The sequence below is a fragment of the Rhipicephalus sanguineus genome, chromosome 1, assembly GCF_013339695.2.
Source record: "Rhipicephalus sanguineus isolate Rsan-2018 chromosome 1, BIME_Rsan_1.4, whole genome shotgun sequence".
NCBI classification, from domain to species: Eukaryota; Metazoa; Arthropoda; class Arachnida; order Ixodida; family Ixodidae; genus Rhipicephalus; species Rhipicephalus sanguineus.
Window position 1 is genome coordinate 323,590,041 of NC_051176.1, and position 19,305 is coordinate 323,609,345.

Genomic DNA, 19,305 nt, shown 5'->3' on the forward strand with positions numbered 1-19,305 from the left:
CAGCTGCTATGGCGTCCTAATAATTTATACGGCATATTGGGCCGCCATAATGCTGCTAAGTGTAAATAAAAAAAATACAGCCTTTATTATGTAGTATATAGGAATGATAACTAAGGTATTATTTAGCATTATTGTCAGAAAAGATCAAAACATGATACGAGACTAATGCTGAGATGTAAACAAACATCGTGGCTATGCGAGCGGCGTCCACCGTGGCGGCTTCGTAGGGAAAGCAGCCCCCAGAAAGTCTCAAGTTCCAGCGATCGTCGCAGAGGGCGAAAAAATCAACCGCGGCGAGTTCCAGCTTTAAACGCCTGGAGTGGATCTACTAAACTCTGCATTAGGATCACATGGTGGCCATTGTGGTGGCCGCCATTCGCGCTATTGCACTTTTTATGTAGGGGCGCCCTCGCCAGGGCTAAACATCAAATCAAAATATTCTTGAAATAACGGAGTTTAATAGTTTGCGTACTGTTACACTTCAATAAAACAAATTGCTCTTTATACGAAGTGGCCTTGCCTTGCCAGGTGCCGCGCCATCAATCTTTTGTAATAGTTTTTGCTCCAGCTGGCTCGTAGTTGTCAGCAGCCTATCGACATCATTATCTTCATTTCAAAATATACGGTGGCAGAGGCGGCGCAACGGCAGGTAATGGTTCACGGTGCATTTGGGTGGTTCTCGCGCCGTCTCGTTTTGCTATAAATGTTTCGAGCCACTGCCGGCTGGCACACTCGCCATCATTCTGTTTGTTTTGATTAGTTAAAATGCTTTCGTGAAGGGCATTCAGGTGACTTCGGGGGAACGAAGGGACTGTTGAAGCTTTCACCGGATGACACTCGGTGAGTAAAAACCCATTGCTTCAGTTTTTTTACCAATGGCTTTTTGTATGTGTCACATGGAGGCGACACACTGCAATATTCATTTTTTCAATGTGTCATACTATGCCGATGAGAAAAGGTGCGTTCCTTGTGGCGTGGCTTCAAGTGGGAGCGAGTTGTTGAGTTTAACATTAACCAGGCTGCTGCAATAAAAAAAGGCAACTGTATCACTAATGCCTCGCATGTATCTTCGTAACTAGCCCGTATATCAGTGCAAAAAACATATGAGTTATAGTTTGCTGCAGTCGCATTTGAGAAGCCAGGTTTAGAGGTCTCATTTGTCCTGTTGTCAGTTTAGGTTATTTTTACCACACATTTAGTGCAACAAAAGCTTCACATAATTATGAGTGTACTTTCACTTTAGTGTGATAAAGAAACCGTCACTATAATGAGAAATATACTTTTTTTTTCCTGCCATAGCCTGGCCTGACAAGGAAACAGCTGTGTGCAATGGGCAAGGCACCTGTTACATGACACACCTTGTAAAGAAGCTAGCCCGAGTGATACAACATGCATTATAAGGTATGTTTACATATATGTATAACAAACTGCTGTTTATTTGTTCACTGTGTTTATATGTTTACTTTGGCAAAATTTAATATTCAGTAATTATCCTTATGAATATCTGGTGATGTCATTACTTGTTTTTCCAGGATTGCCAGGCAACGACAGGATGACTACCCCCGAATGTCCACTCTGAAAGTGCGGCGAAACATGTGAATGTCTGCTACAACAGGTCATCTTGAACCTCACGCTTGCAATGCTGTATTTGTGAATGGTTTACCAGGCATCTCATGGAGGGGTGCTTACAGTCGTCCACGAGCATTAGCTGTCTACTGTGTCATGCAATCTACACTGCAATAGCGTTGAAATTGAACACTTGCTCCATGCATTAGTTACATTACGTGGCACTGCTGAGCTCAACGATGCAAGTTTTATTCCCAGCCATGGGGGTCACATTTCAATGAAGGCGAAATGCAAAGACACTCGTGTGCTTAGATCTGCGTCTGAAGTTCAGGGAAAGACGGAAGCTTGAAGAGACGAAAAATTTGTGAACAAGAGGTGTCGCTGGAGCAAATGTTTCGACAAGCAGCCTTGTCTTCTTCAAGGCTACAACTGCGTTTGTTTTAATTCCAGGCTGTTAGAATCAATCTAAAGTTGCCGACTACTGTATGACTCATAATCATAACATGGTTTGCATGTGAATCATCAGAAATTTTAAATTTAAAGCTAAACATATTCAGTAGAAATCTGTCTGGCTGGGTAAGATTATAAGAATAAAAAGGCTCTCCAGCCATGTTTAGTCGTTAGTTTTTTAAAAATTAAACTAAGAGACCGAACGGGTCTCGAAACGTAGGGTCAGTTTTTTTAAATGATAAATTACGTTACAAAATGAACATCACAGCACTGAGGGGAATTAACAGTCTTTCCGACATTAGTTGCGCCTTATGAGACAGTTTAGAAACTGCGCTCAAAACTGTTTTGCCCTAATTAACTGTGTTTATATCATAGAAGTTTATAAAAAGATACGCCGAAGCTTTACAAGGCTGTGCTCAATTACATTAGCCTTTGCACATATGTTCAATGGGCTCCTTCAAATTATTTACAGCTAATAAAGAAATTGTAAATGTGACGATCACTTCTTGCAGCACAGCTTCACCAAGCACGTTTACGTTGTTGTGATGAGTGAGATTGTATTCACTGAAAATGGTAGTGTTTTTCTTTTTTTTTCATATAGCAGAGAAACGTCCCAAATTTGTTTGAGCACACCTACTTCTGCTGTTTGAATAAATTAACATGTCACAGTTATAACACCTACGACTATAAAGTCAAAGTCTGTGAACTACTGTCACGAAAAAAACCTAGGAAATCAAAGAGGTAATCTAAAACATACATGAACTTGACTTAACCACTGCCACACTACAAGATTTTACGTATTCCGAAGTATCGTCGAAGAAGCTTCTCACTAAGTCCCCGTCGGCGTATTGGCGTCCATACCCATACACGGTCACCGGGTTGGTATTCCATGTGGCGTCGTCGAAGGTTGTAGTGGCGGCTGTCAGTCGTCTACTGGTTCTTGATCCGTAGGCGGGCGAGCTGTCGTGCTTCTTCGGCGCGCTGTAGGTAGGTGGTCACGTCGATGTTTTCCTCGTCGGTCACGTTTGGTAACATGGCGTCGAGCGTCGTTGCCGGGCTCCGTCCGTAGACCAACTTGTATGGCGTCATCTATGTCGTTTCATGTATGGCCGTGTTGTACGCGAAGGTCACGTGCGGAAGGATAGCGTCCCATGTCTTGTGTTCGACGTCGACGTACATGGCCAGCATGTTGGCGATAGTCTTATTTAGACGCTCGGTGAGGCCATTGGTCTGCGGGTGGTAGGCGGTCGTGCGGCGGTGGCTCGTCTCGCTGTATTTGAAGATCGCCTGAGTTAGGTCCGCAGTAAAGGCGGTACCTCTGTCTGTGATGAGGACCTCTGGGGCGCCATGACGCAAGACGATGTGCTCCACGAAGAACTTGGCTACCTCGGCGGCACTGCCTTTGGGTAAGGCCTTTGTCTCGGCGTAGCGGGTGAGGTAGTCAGTTGCCACGACGATCCACTTGTTTCCGGTATTGGACGTCGGGAACAGCCCCAGTCCATCCCGATTTGCTGGAACTGCCGTCGAGGTGGCTCGATAGGCTGCAGAAGTCCGGCTGGCCTAGTGGGCGGTGTCTTGCGTCGCTGACAGTCCCGGCAGGTCTTTACGTAACGGGTGACGTCGGCGGAAAGGCGCGGCCAGTAGTACTTCTCCTGTATTCTTGCAAGCGTGCGAGAAACACCCAGGTGTCCAGACGTTGGGTCGTCGTGGAGAGCCTGGAGGACCTCTGGCCGCAATGTCGAGGGTACCACGAGAAGGCAATCGGCTCGAAGCGGTGAGTTCTTCTTTAGGAGAACATCGTTGCGCAAGAAAAACGACGTCAGTCCCCGTGTGAATACCTTCGAGACAACGGTGATCCTGCCCTCGAGGTAATCCACAAGGCCCTTCAGTTCCGGGTCGGCTCGCTGTCGTTCGGCGAAGTCGTCGGCACTTATGGCTCCCAAGAAGCTGTCATCATCCGGGTCATTGGGCGGTGGTGGGTCGACGGGGGCACGAGACAGGCAGTCGGCGTCGGAGTGTTTCCTTCCGGACTTGTACACGACGGTAATGTCAAACTCTTGAAGTTTTAGGCTCCACCGTGCGAGGCGACCTGAAGGGTCCTTCAAGTTAGCTAGCCAACACAAGGCGTGATGGTCGCACACAACTTTGAAGGGCCTGCCGTAGAGGTAGGGGCGAAACTTTGACGTAGCCCAGATGATGGCGAGGCACTCCTTTTCTGTTGTGGAATATTTGGCCTGTGCCTTAGATAGCGACCGGCTAGCATAACTGATAACCCTTTTCCAGTCCACCTGTCCGCCGCACAAGGACGGCGCCGAGTCCTACGCTGATTGCATCGGTGTGAATCTCTGTATCGGCGTATTCGTCGAAATTCGCAAGTATCGGAGGTGTCTGCAGGCGTCGTTTGAGTTCATGAAATGCTTCGACTTGCGCTGTTTGCCACCTGAATTCGACGTCGGTCTTCGTGAGCTGCGTTAGTGGTTCGGCTATCCGTGAAAAGTCTTTGACAAAGCGTCTGTAATAGGCGCACAAGCCGAGAAATCGGTGCACGGCCTTCTTGTCGGTGGGTGGCGGGAAAGCGGCGATGGCAGCTGTCTTCTGCGGATCTGGGAGCACTCCAATCTTGCTGATTACGTGACCCAAAACCAAGAGCTCCTGGTACGCGAAGCAGCACTTTTCTGGCTTCAGGGTGAGCCCGGAGTTCTTGATTGCTTGAAGTACGGATTGAAGTCTCTGGAGGTGTTCGTCGAAGTTCGAGGAAAACACAACGACGTCGTCCAAGTAAACAAGCCAGTTCTGCCACTTCAAGCCAGGTAATACAGTATCCATGACTCATTGGAAAGTCGCAGGTGCCGAGCAAAGACCAAAGGGCATGACCTTGAACTCGAACAGGCCGTCCGGTGTTATGAAGGCAGTCTTTTCTCGGTCTCTCTCGTCGACTTCGATTTGCCAGTAGCCGGTCTTGAGGTCCATCGACGAAAAGTACTTGGCGTTGTGGAGTCGATCTAGGGCGTCGTCTATTCGTGGGAGAGGGTACACGTCCTTCTTCGTGACCTTGTCCAGGCAGCGATAATCGGCGCAGAAACGCACGGTATGCACTGATAGCGGCGAACATAGCGTCGACCGTCGATCAACTGACAAGCGGTTGAGCGCGTCGGCATTTAAACATGTGCCGTCGAATGTTCCAGCGTTATCGCTGGCTGTCGTGCAAATTCTAGAATAAGCTCGAGTGTGCGCGTCTTGCGCGCAATCTTAACAAAACGATCTACAATGATCGCGAAGCTTCTCGAACAATGATGCGCGGTTCGCGCTGAGCGTTGCTGACAGTCTTTGTGGCCGAAAGCCGAATACAGCAAAAGTGATAAAGAAACGCACGTGGCAATATACCAAAACTGGTATCACAAAATAATTCAGTATGACGAACATGGACAGGTGGTAACATGAAAATTATGACACGCACGTCATGTTCGGCATGACACACCTGCCATGCTCATGATGTGCTCGCAGCCGTTTCGCTAGCTTGACATGTACCAAATTTGGTATTGCATGACGTGACTGTATAACTAGCATAAAGGACAGCTGGTAACATGAAAATCATGGCAAGCATGTCAGGTAGGGAATGGCTTACATGCCACGCTCATGGTGCACTTGCGGCGTGTTCGCTAGCTTGATATACACAAAAATTGGTATTGCGTGAAGCGACTGTACGACGAACATAAATGACAGGTGTTAACATGAGGATCGTGACATGCATGTCAAGTTGGGCATGATTTACATGCCACGGTCATCGTACTCTCACGACCGGTTAGTTAGCCTCAGATACACCAAAATTGGTATTGCATGAAGTGACTGTATGACGCACATAAATGACAGGTTTAACACGATTATCGTGCCATGCATGTCAAGTAGGGCATAATTTACATGCCACACTCATGGTGTGCTTGCAACCGGTTCATTAGCTTGATATACACCAAAATTAGTACTGCGTGACGTGACTGTACGACGAACATAATGACAGGTGGCAACACGACAATCATGGCATGCCTGTCCTGTAGAGCATGATTTACATGCCATGGTCATCGCACTCTCACGACCGGTTCGTTAGCCTCAGATACAGCAAAATTGGTATTGCATGAAGTGACTGTATGACGCACATAAATGACAGGTTTAAAGGAGCACCGACACAAAAATTTTGCACCTTTTTTTTTGTTGCAATAGATAGCTTATGACCCACTTATCACGGGTGGAAACATCGTTTGCGCGAATGCGCGACGGTTATTTATTTAGAGACCTTTTTAGAGCGCCCAGTCGCAGTTTCGGTTTCAAAGAGCTCCGAGCTAGGCAGGAGCAGCTCCGGAGGCAAGGCATACATAGGTGGCCACGTGAACACGCAAAATTGTGACGTAGGCGGCACGCGAGAGGGCAGCCGCACTGACAGTTCGTCTGCTACGCCTGCACGTGCTGTGCAGTGTCGTCGCCATCGTCGTCATCATTCGAAGACGACGATTTTTCGCAGACAGGAGTCGCCGCCTTGTTGGACATGGCCAGCCACTTCCAATTTGACCCGCTCGACAGCAGCGGCTCGGAAAGTGATATCGTGGAGTCACTGCCGCAATATCAACAGTTTACAGGAGGTGGCGTGTAACATCTGCCAATGGGTACGACGAGCGAACAGCGGAGGAGAGCACAACCAGCACACGGAAAGCCGCAAGCGAGAAGAAATCGCAGGTAGAGCAAGCGTAAGGGCACAACCAGCAACCAGCCAACACAAACTTGTGACGTAGGATGGCTTGGTGGGCTAGTTGGTATTGCATCTTGAAGGCTACAGCGCACAAAGGCGGGGACAACAGAAGAAAGCACAAGACGACGCGCCGAATCTTGTGCTTTCTCGGCGCTTCGTCTTGTGCTTTCTTCTGTTGTCCCCCTCATTGTGCGCTGTAGCCTTCGTGACGTAGGTTTGTTTACATTGGCACCGCGTTGATGTCGGCGTCTCGGGGGGGGGGGGGGGGGGGTCGCATCTCGCTCAGTCGCGCGGCATGCACTTTAAAATTGATTTTAAATATGTTCTAGGCTATTTTGGCACTTAATATTTCGTAGACGTTGTGTATGGCTCCGCATACACCTATTTCACTCATTATCTTGCCTTCGAAATTTTGTGCCAGTGCTCCTTTAAGAAGACAGCCCAGCGGTTTGGGCTGAGGGTGGTTTTCTCTGCTAGTAACAAGGTAGGTAGACTATGTTCAATGGTCGGCAACAGGCTTGACAATGTCGGGACGCGCGGTTGCTCCATTAACCACAAAGTTAGGTTCGTGTCGTGCAGGGCCAACGTCGTCTATTGCATCCCTCTGTCATGTCTACGTCGGCCAGATAGGCCGATGTTTGAACATACGTCTAAGAGAGCATCAGTCTTCCTTGCGGGGGAGACCCCTTACGCACTTGGCCATGCACTGCGCTGAGTGCCGGTGCGAAGCGCAATCCCCGACGGAGATCTTTAAACGACGGAGATCCGCGACGGAGATCTTTAAACACCGCGATCGCACGACTCGAGAGCTTGGTGAGGCTTTCCATATTAACACGAGGGCATCTATGTGCGTTAGTCATCCTTCATTAGCCATATCGGAGAAGCAAGTGATACTACTAAAGGAAAGGTGAGGGGTGGGCGGTGGGGGGGGGGGGGGTTGAAGGAGGTGTGCTCTTGTTCTGGTTTTTGCCTTGCCCACGATGCGCATGCGCGGGAATTAGTTGAGCGTCAAGTTTAGATATATATTTTCTGTTCAAGCAATAAAGCTTTCAGTTGTGAGTAAGCGCTTGTGGTGTTCACTTTCTTGTCTTCGTCTTTTTTTGTGCAGCTATTACACTATTATAAAACAGCGCGCACACACAAATACAAAAGAAGGTTCGTCCTTTTTTATTTGTGTGTGTGCGCTGTTTTATGATGATGGACACCAGCATCGGAGCACTGCGCAACTACGAGCTGGTGCGCAAGGTGTTCCTATGTCATGATACCACCCTTCCCTCCAGCGCATGCATTGAGTGTTCAGTGTAGGAAACGTGCAAGAATCAGCAACAACTTTGAAAGACAGCTCCTTTTAAAGTTAACGACGTTTAACACTATATCACAGTAGCCACAGGAAGCCTCCCATCCTTCACGCAAGCCTCCAGCCCAGGGGCGTAGGCAGAAATTTTTTTCGGAGGGGGGGGGGGCACCACCTTGATCTGAAGTGGCGCCCGGGCAGTCAGATGTGGTCGAGTGTCATTTTGTGCTCTGTGTCCCATGGCGAAAAAAAATTTCAGGGGGGGGGGGCACGGGCCCGGTGTTCCCCCCCCCCTGGCTACGCCACTCCTCCAGCCTTCTCTCTACCATGCAAGCCACAGTAGTTCCTTGTAATTTGAGTACAATTGTGTTGTGTTACGGCAATAAAATTTTGAAAAAAGTAACACATAAGCAATTGATTACATTTCTGTAATTGCTCAGTTACTTTTCTCGGGTAGTAATTGACCACTGTAATCAATTGCATTTTAAAGGAAGTAATTGTAATTGTAATCGGTTACTTATTTTCTGTAACGTATACAAGTCTGCTTTGACTGCACACTGCAATAAGGGAGCCAATGTGTTGCACTGCAAGGCTACACACAGATGTTGCTTGGTGCCATCGGTGCGAACGCACAGTGAACTTGTATGCAGCCAGCGGTGTCCCTCATAACCATATCATGGTTTTGGGATGCTAAGCCCTAACAATTGTTAAATGCGAAGCATTTCTTAGCGAACCCAAGCATTCTGCGTGGCAGTCAGTTATTCGACTACAGAGCTACGCCCGGTCTAGAAAGTGTTTTGGAAAAACGCCCTATGCAGGCGCGATGTCGGTGCAACGTCAATTGTGGCTGGGGTGCTAGCTATCCAATTTCATACCTAACATGTACTCATGGTACAGGTATCATATCAGGTTAGCATCTGTGGTTCTAGTGTTGGCTCCGTTTTTATAGCAGTCTGGTAAATATTACATTTGTATTTCTGTGATTCACCAAGCTAAATTCAAGTGTCGCTCGATCCCGGATGAATACGCTAACGAAAGCTACGTATGATATTCACATCATCGCACCATAAATTGCACTTCGTTTCGATAATACAGCCGTATGTGCTGTAACGCGAGTGCTGACGTTACATCACACCATAAGTTACCCTATAAACACCAGCGCTGTCCACGTGCCTGGTAAGCCCATGATGTGCACACAACTACTACAATTACAAAAACACATCGATCCACATCGTAACGCTTGGCTCAAAGCCAGAAAAATGCAGCATAGAACTACTCGCTGAGGGCTTCGCATGATACCGATTCCCACAAGGTGTGGGATCTGCCAAATTTCATATTGATGCCGCCAGCACCTCTGGTGGTGGCGACACAAAAGACCGCGTTTTGAGCCGCGTTTGTTCTCGCGGGCCGCACTAGTGTTTCGCAGGTCTTTTGCCAGCATTGACCTTGGCTGAGCTTGAAAGGCAAATGCATGCACAAAGGCATTTTCTGGGTTTGTACCAGGAGGGAGTAGAGCTATTGCTCTAAAAATAGAAATTGAGGGGATGCTAAGAACGGTCAAGAATGTCAAGGCGAAAACATACTTGTACCTTCAGTTGATCTATTGTTAAACATTCTGCTGATGTGCTGAACTTTATGATAAATGGGAATTACCAATAGAAGCACGTGTATCGATTTGGCATTTCACAGCCGGGAATGTGTAAAAGCAATACAGTATGCTTCTTGCTACTTCACAGATTATAAGGTTAGGCTTGTGAGTGTAGATAGTGAGCACCCACTTAGAGTTGCTGGGGATGTTGTGTGCACGTGTGCTGTGAATCAAGTGGACAACGATATGTCATTGGAAGTGGATGCATGCTTTGATGATTGAAATGTGTACTGGGAGAGTTGGATCTCGTAGAGTGTAAATAAAAGATGCAAGTGATCAGTATGTTTGGTGTGGTCCGAGTCCATTGCAACTTGTTAAAGAGGAGGTGGGTTTGAGAGCTTACATGATGTATGCGATCGTAGTACAGGATCAGTTCCACACGACTCTGACAGAAGGCAAGGTAAATGAAAGTTGTACATATGTCAGTACTATAACACTTCATAAATATCAACAGAATGTATATGATTGTTCATGGGAAGTTCTTTGAAAGCCTAACCGGAAGTTTAACCAAATGTGAATAGTCAGAAATACCGGCACAAAGTTTGACAGGACATCAGCATTAAGTTGAACATGAACTTCAATGGGGCATCAGCAGAGTGTTCATAATGAAGTTCAGTACATAGGCAGAATGTTCAACAACATATCAGCAGAAGGTATTAGCAGGCTTTCGCCTTCATAGTCTCGGAAAGTGCTAAGCATCCCCCGAATTTTTAGAATTTTAAACATACGATGTGCCAGTCTCAGCCAATATTATTTGTTCTTTTGTCATATGTTGGACACCATTTTGCGGTGTACTGTTAATTTTCATGCTGGGATGACCATTTGTGATGTGTATCGCATACCTTAGTGAGTGTGTGATTTCGTGGCATACTGTTTTCGATGTTGCTTTATGTCACATCAGTAGCTCTTGCAAGCATGTACTTTGTGTTTGATATCGCGTGTACAATAAAAAAATTGCAAAAGATGATAGCGAGAGCACGTGTTGATTTAATGCCTGTTTGCTTGCTCTATGACGTGGTGTTTCCCACAGGATGCGAGTCAAAGTGGTTTGTGTCACTAGTGTGTCCTGCGACAAGTGGTGGCTTGCTTGCACAACTCTTGACACAACACCAGAGTTTCGAAGCAGCAGGAATGGTCAAGGATGACCACCAGTGTATTCTTCCATTGCCCTCTCAAAGAAAGAATTGTGCTGCAGCACGTGATAGTGCCAGGTGTACAACTTATTGGTTTTGCACGTTACCGATGTCTTTTAGATAGTAAGCTTACTGTTATCACTTTAGGGTGTCGTGGGTTGTGGAGGTCAAGTGGCGCAGGCGCGCGGTTATCATTATCAATATGCGTCTCAAAGAATAAAAATTCAGTTGGAAGTTAGCGCTTGTGTGTGTAGTTTCTTTCGTCCCTCGTCTCTGAAGTTTGGGCTATAGTATGTGGGATCTGATCGGTGGTGTGTAATCGCCACTCTCGGAACACGGAAGACAGCAGACGTGGTTGGTTCAACGAACACTTTCTCGTTTATTACCCATTTCTTTACATACGGCGAGCTCGCCGGCCGAATCCTATTACAAACTAGTTACTCGCTAAAAGTTATATAATGACAATGAATATCCGGATAACATAAGACACACTCAAGACACATAAGACATAAAATACACCATAACATAAGACAGCATAAGACAAGCAATAACCGCGAATGCGGCGTCGCGAGGACGCACGACTCACCACTACGAGGGGCCCCGAGGGAAACGAGCCGCGGTATCGTCCCCCTGCGGGACCCACCGCGGGAGCCCGCCCGTCCACGCCAGCCGCCAAATCCCAAGAGACTTCCTTTTTCCCGCCCGGCGGCCGCGGCGGCCTCGCTCGCTTCTCTCCGGTGGCGTGGCCGTCGCTCACGCGCAAACCCCAACGCACGCGAGCCCAGCGCCACTGCCGCCGACGGCCTATCCGCGAGGCGCGCGTGCGCCATTAGGCGCAGACAACTTTACAGGGGCTGATAGCACCCCCACAAGTAGCGTCAATGGATTACCAACTATAGCACAAACATGCACATTGATAACTCTTCTGTCTCCCTACTAAATCGCTTACCCCACCATTTGAATTTTTATCTGCGATTTGTAAAATTCTGAAAATTGAATTCACAATTTTTCAGTGCATCTCTAGCAGTTTAATTTCACTGTAATGTTTCACTAATATTCACTAATATTTACCGAAAAATCCCGAGCAGGCGCCCCCCTCCCTTTTTCTAAATATTTGAAATATCAGCCAATAACCGAGCAAGCGCCTCCCCCACCCCCACCTTTCCGCCATTTTCACTGCTTCATTCAATGTTTTTATTCGATCGACGAGGGCTAATAACGACAGTGAATGCATCCCTATTCAATAACGTATTTCATTGGAAGCATGCGTGGCTGCCATCTTGAATATTGATCCGTGACCGAAGAAGAAATCTTGTCAGATTGTTTCACAGCAGGGGCGGCAGTTACATTTTGTTGTGTGAAGATTGTGATTGTGCGTTTCATCGTATAGGCTCATCTGATATTTCAGTGATATTAAGTGATACTTCCATGTGAACTTGTGGAAAAAAGAACTCAGAAAATTTTTGGTGTTCCTGAAATGTGTTTATTTTGGGTTATTTTGTGAGGAATAGTAAACGTTGCTCTGAATGAAAACTGCGAGCCACATTCATCACTTTGTCTGCAGACGAGTAAAAACTTAGTTTCAGTAGTGGAGAAACCACATGGTTGTTGATACATGCAGGCGATGCCTGGAACCACTGGCTGACAAAATGTCTGCTGGAGTGGCTGACAGCACGGAGCTGCATAACTTGCCACCAGTCCTTGCTACCACTATTGACCGGGAAGATCTCGGAACCAGGTATGCCTGCACGCAACTGTAATCGAGCGTAGGGATTTTTCATTGTCACTGCTTTATTCAGAATTGTGGCATTTTTGCGCTGCATTTAAACTTCATTGTTACAGTGTCATTCATAGTAACTTCAAAGGAAATGCAACAGCTGGGCTAATGCCAAAATTTTCTTTATTTTAGAATTGTGGGGCCCTTATTATGAGAAAAAAAATGCAAATATGGCGCATTCTTCAATAATGCTTTGATTTCACATTTTTTTGCTCCGCTTGTATAACAGCCAGAATTTTCAAAACTTCTCAGTGTTGACCCACATTAGGTTAACAGTTGTGCCAAATATACTTTAATATGATGTCAAATACAAACCAAAACTGAATGTGTCTAAAAATGAAATATTTTTAGGGGGCATGGGGAGAAGGAGTTTGAACAAAATGTCAGCTAATGTTGCCATTTGAAAGACGGACTTTCGAATGTCTCATATATAGCTCACTTCCGAACGGGATTCGGCGTAATTTTTTGAGAAACCTATCGATAATGACCTGCACAATGACTGAAATCTGGACGCTGATCTGAAATATAGAGTTTTTGTTCCATGGTTATGTTTTAACACATGGTGACTGGATGGGCAGTGTTGTATGCGTTACCAAAAAAAGTACTAAATACATTACTTGTTACGCTAAAGAAAAAGGAACCTGTTACCGCCCTACGTTACCCATAAAAAAAGTTAACGCATTACCGTTACCAAAAAAAGTAACGGGCGTTACTTCTGCCATTATTCATTGGTCAGAAATCTTATTCAGTGCATCTTCGCAGCAGGAACCTACGATAGCAACTTTATAAAGCTCATATTTATATTTGACATAACAGTTCTAGCAAAAACAATTTTACCCGAAGTACTCATTTAACGAGAATAATTTGCACAAATGCGCTGTACCTTGGCAGTACTATAGTGGCCCAAAGTTGCCTGTACAGTTACACGTGATGACTTCTGACTCTATGGGACATGGGGAATCCATTTTTCGCAGTGGGGCATTAAACAAAAAATGATCGATTTCATCATCGACGCTCACAAAGAAAACATCACTGAACAAATTTGCAGTAATTATGACAGCGTGCTTCTACTTACAAAATAAATGTGCAAATTCTGTAGCAATAAAGAAATGCTTGAATGGCATAAATTGGGAAAAAGTATTTGCGTAGATTAATTTTTTTTTTCAATTTAACCTGTATAATTACCGCAAATATTGCGACTGTGTATGTGAAGGTGTTCAGGATCAGCCGTGCTCGCTCAGGAATTCAATAACCAGAAACGTAGTCACAGTTGCAGATTGCAAGAAGGAAAACTCATTTTGAATACTCAGTTTATTAACAGTGCTAAAGTATTGCAGGGACAGCTCCCTAATGTAACTACAAATTGCTGATTGTAAGCAATAGCTGCATTTCAAAGCTGCCATCAGACAGCTTGACTCGCTTCTTAGTGAATACACCCGCACCTATGCTTGTGGGTACTGGGCTTGCTGCATCCTGTCCGTGGTTAAGGCAAGGGTGACGGAGGCTCACAACAACGACAATTGATTGAGAACTGGCTCATACGGCAGGGTCGGCCCAGGGACCATCTCCGGCAGCAGCAGTCCAACCTGTTAGCTAAGGAAGCTGCAAAACCTTTCGAGGCGTCGCTGTTCGGGTGTGTCCAACCTCAAAGCTAATGTTTTGCTGACGCTTATCATACTGTCCCGCTTGTTCCATGCGCGATACATCGAGGTGCCGTCTGGCTTGTTGTACAGCGTCGGTCAACCTCTGCCTCAGGTCACCTGCAAACTTTGTATAAGGTCTCGGAGAAGTGGTTGCACACGTCAAAGCACTGCCCTCTGGGAAACAATTCTTCGCTCAGGTTAAGTTGAGCGGGAGTGAAACCTGTTGAGTGATTCAATGTCGTTCTGGTTGCAAACGCTATTTCTGCCAGCTTCAGATCCCATTTTTTGTGACGCTCAGTATGCGCGACAAGCATAGATTTAAGATCTCGGTTTACCCTTTCCATGATGTTGGCTTGCGGGTGATACACAGACGTGCACTTGCGACGAATTCCCAGGGCGTCACAGGAATCTGTGAACACCTTGCTGGTGAAGTATGTCGCGTTGTCCGTGATCAGCTGGGCAAGGAATCCGAACCTTGTGAATGTTTCGAGGAGACAGTCCCACACTTTCTGCGAAGTGAGCTTGGACATGGACCCATTTCGTGAAATGGTCAGTCACAACAAGCAGATACTGGTTTCGCCGCGGGCTCATGGGAAACGGGCCCATTACGTCACATTCAGCAATTTGCCATGGCGACGTACTCTCAACTGACTGCATTGTTCCTAGTGGTAAACCACCACGTGGTTTCGCCTTTTTGACACACTGAACAGGAACGCGCATAGCGTAATACATCCCGTTTCATACCTGGCCAGGTTACCGTACGGCACAGCTTCTCGGACGTCTTCTGCCCTGACCAGCTAAAGCACTGTCATGGTAGTACTTTATGAACAATTTGCGAAGTTTGCGAGGAATAAGTCGAAAGGGTGACTCCACATTACCATCGTCAATCTGAGGAAGGTACCAGAACAAGAGGCCTCCTCCTCCGAGCAGCTAGCAGTCGGTCTCCTCGTCGCTTCCGGTGTCAGCTGGATCACGAGCTGCCAGCTTTTCTGACACCTTACGACAAAGGCCATCGCCCTGCTGTGCTGCAAGAAGTTCATGTTTAGTGACCAAAGTACCCCAACGTGACTTCATTGTCAGAGGTGGTGTCGTAACCGCACACACTGTTTCCGGCTCGACGTGGGGTTCAATAGACAAAGGCACACGTGAAAGTGCGTCAGCAACTGTGTTAGTGCTACCCTTCTTGTACTCAATGACATAGTCGTAGCGCTGCAAGGTAAGCGCCGCCATCGGGCCAATCGTCCCGAGGGATTAGCCAACCGTTTCAGCCAAGAGAGCACTTGATGATCAGTCTGAATGACAAACCAAAGTTGCCACTGACTTTCGAGTAAATGTCGCCAAACAACGAGCAGAAAGTCGCCAAAAATCGCCATTTTTTTTAGAAATTTCGCCAAAAAAGTTGCCATTCTAGATGTGTGCGGCATATACTAGTAATATGAATTTTCACTGATGTATAGCCCCGTAGAATACAGTGCCATTCAAAGCCCTTAAAGTATCTTGACATTTCTCAGTGCCAGGCGCATCGCCCCTTCACCATGGGAGTGCTTGGTGCACCTGGTTCACCGACTAGCCGCAAGATGCGCGGAGGCGCAAGTATGAAAGGATAAAACGCTCATGATATCCTTCCATCCCTGTCCGCTCGTTTCAAAGGTAAAAGTGTGGTAAACCTTGGGCGAAAGCCGCGAAGGCGTTGTTTGTAGACAGCTTTACATCCCCTCGTATGAAAAAAAGGATTAACAGGTTTATTGAAAGTAGTAAGACAGAATTCTTACAGGTATCGTTCATTAGTGAGTCTTATACCTTTCAGTGTGAACTAATATGATACCGGACGCCACTGTCCCTTTCATATATAATCATTTATATCTACCCGCGTCAACCAGTGCGTTAAATTGAACAGGTAGACATTGTAAAATGTTATATAGCAATTGTTTTCATTGCACACGCTCACCGAGAAGAGTAGAAAATGCCTGAATAAATAATTTTTTATTGCACGAACACCCGCGTATCCGCCCATCTTCGCTATACGAGCTCGATTAGGGGATGCTGCAGCGGTGAATAGGTCGCCAAGCTATTCGGAATAGTTGGAGCTTTGGCGGAATAAATGGCCGGAACACACAACCAACCCGTCATCCAGCCCCTTCAGAAGCGAAACTTTAGCGAAGCTCTGAAGCATCTAGATGAATCTAGATGAATTGAGTTTAGAAGAATCTAGATGAATTGGGGAGATACACACGAGTTACAGGACGGACATACAGAACGGCGCGTAATGTGCACCTCAAAACCCAGAAAAATACAGAGAATAGTGCCGCTCATTCGTTGGGAAGGCACTGAGCTTAGGATGCATAACTCAGTGGAGACCTAAGCTGAAAATCGCCGAAAATTCGCCATGTCGCCATTCATAATTTTAGGTCGCCACGGGCCTCTCAAATTCGCCAATTTGGCGAAAAGTAGCCACCATTGGCAACCCTGTGACAAACTGAGCCCCATCCAAAAACACGTCAAACTTCTTTAATGCGAAAATGATAGCCAGACACTCTTTTTCTGTTACCGAGTAGTTGCGTTCCGCCCAGCTGTGGCTTGCGAAAGCAACGGGCCTACCTGCGCATTCCTGTAAAAGTACTGCGCCATGTCCGTAATCGCTGGCGTCGGTCTGCAACACAAATGGTTTGTTAAGATCTGGCAGCTGAAGGAAGGCGTTACTGGTGAGCGCTTTCAGAAGTGTGTCGAAAGCTGCTTGTTGCTCGCCGCTCCAGAACCATTTCGCGCCTTTCTTCAGACGCTGAGTTAATGGTCGGGAGATGTCTGCGCACTGTGAAATGAAGTCGTGATAAAAAGCAATCTTTCCGAGAAACCTTCGCAAACTCTTAGTAATCTGGGGTGGGGGGGGTAATGTGCCTTCAGTTTTCTGGGTTTGGTTTCAGTGCATCGTTGTCGACAACAAACCCAAGAAGGTTGATTTTGTTAGTAGCGAGCTGCAGTTTTCCGGGATGAACAGTTACACCGGCTGCTGACATGCGCTGTAGCACCGCATGCAAGTGCTCAAGATGCTCTTCAAATGCGTACGAAAACACCGTCACATCGTCAAGATATCAAAGTGCATAAATAAACTTTGCATCACCCAAGACCATATCCATCATGCGCTGATAGGAACTCGGATTATTGGAAAGACCAAAGGGCATGCGCACAAACTCAAACAAGCCTCTATGACATGTGAATGCCGTTTTCGGGATATTGTGGGAAGCTGCCTAGTGTATGAGGTGACCAGGTTCCCCTCAAGCTGCTCAATGCAGCTTTTTTGCCTGGTCATCCTCGCAACCTTGTCAATAAACTCAATTCAATTCAATCGTCAGGGTGAACCTCGATTTGCAGATACCCACGAGAGCAGTCGATAGTGGTGTAGAACTTTGCGTTTACCATCGCATAAGTTATGCTTGATATTGCCGGCAAAGGATAGGAATCTCACACCGTGACTGCGTTGAGTCTGCGGTAGTCCACACAAAGACGGGCCGTACCGTCTTTGGGGCTAGTACCACGTACGGGAAGGCCCGCGGACTCTCCGAGGGTCGTACGGTTCCTTGTCGATCATTTCATCCAGGGCTTTATCGAGAACGGCTCGCTTGTGCTGGGTCAGCGGTCTCGGGTTGAAACGCCAAGGCTGGGCCTCGCCAGTATTGATGCGATGCATCGGTCTTCCCAGGACGTTCCGTAAACATTCCCGAGAACGGTGTCAGCACGGCCTCCAGCTGCGTCCGTCGGTGGTTCGTTCCCTTGAAGTCGCTGAGGGACCTCATGACTGCTGACGGCAGAGTGGTGTGCCACGCCTTCCGTGTATCTTGGTACAGGCACGAAGCCTATCTTCTCCGCAAAGGGTGTTGTCTCGGACTGTCCACGAAGGCCTCATGCAGGAAATTCCAGCGTGAACCCCTTGTCTGCAATAAAATCTCGGCCGAGAAAATCTCGGCCGAGATAGACCAGGCAAATTGCTGGCACTTGGTTTTCCCATTAAAACTTATTCGCAAGCGAACACAACCTTCAGCGTTTGATACGTGGTTTGATGCCATTCGAACATTTGCGTTACGAAACTGTCTTTTATTTAGCTTTACACTGCTGCAGCAACATGTCAACGATTAAAGAGATTCCTGAACCAGTATCTAGAAGAGCAGGCACGGTAATGCCCAGCGTTTTAATCTTCATCATCGGTTCTGAAGACTGCACCTGCGCTATGCGGCAAACAGAAGAAACGATGATCGACTCACCAACTTGATGATCTTCCATTGCACGCACCGGACAGTGTTCCACGCTCCTGGCATCGACGGCCGTGGGCTGCGCCACACCGCCAGCGTTTAGCGTCGCCGGCCGATGCAGTTTCCCGAACGTTCTGCATTCGTGCAGTCGCGCATTGCCGCCTCACACGACCAGTTTGACCGCACTGGTAGATAAGACTTGCGCATGTCTGCGTTGGCCATTTAGCCTATCTCTGAAATCATGCCTTTCAGCGGAGCAACCCCCGGAGTTAGTGATGCAGAACTATCGATGGTACTATCGATACTATCGATAGCCGAGTCACTATCGAACTAGCGATGGTAAAAAATACTCTCCATAGCGCTATCGATAGTAAATTCGATGGTACTATCGATAGTATAAAATCAACAACGCGAACTCATTGCAAAATAAACTTGTTTCCCCGCGCGCGTGGTGTATAGTAGAGCCGGAGGAGCAGGCTGAAGCACAAGAAAGTTGACACACTTGTGTTCTTCACCAGAGTGCTTTGCTGACACATGATCATAAAGTCAAACTGTTCAGCTGTAGCGGAAAGGAAGCCGTTACATGTGGTGGAACTGCGCGGCTTGATATTTATGATTTTAAAATTAGAAAAAAATATCAAGAACTAGGTTTGTTAATTGCAAGGTGTAACTGGTTCCTTTTGAATATGTGTTTACTGATGGACATATTCCGCCATTTTCACTGCGCAAATTTATTTCTTTTGCCAAAAGTTGCTCATAAATTAAGCGAAGCTGATAGTAAGCTATCGCAAATACTTTGGCAATATGACCGG

At 46.8% G+C, this 19,305-nt stretch overlaps 1 long non-coding RNA gene across 1 annotated transcript in view; it reads left to right on the forward strand.

The window, feature by feature from the left end:
- The window catches only part of LOC119379503 (uncharacterized), a 102,233-nt gene that overhangs the window by 60,431 nt on the left and 22,497 nt on the right, over nt 1-19,305 (forward strand). The window contains exon 2 of the long non-coding RNA XR_007414947.1: nt 12,451-12,567. This is a non-coding gene — a long non-coding RNA (uncharacterized LOC119379503). The remainder of the gene's footprint in view (nt 1-12,450; nt 12,568-19,305) is intronic.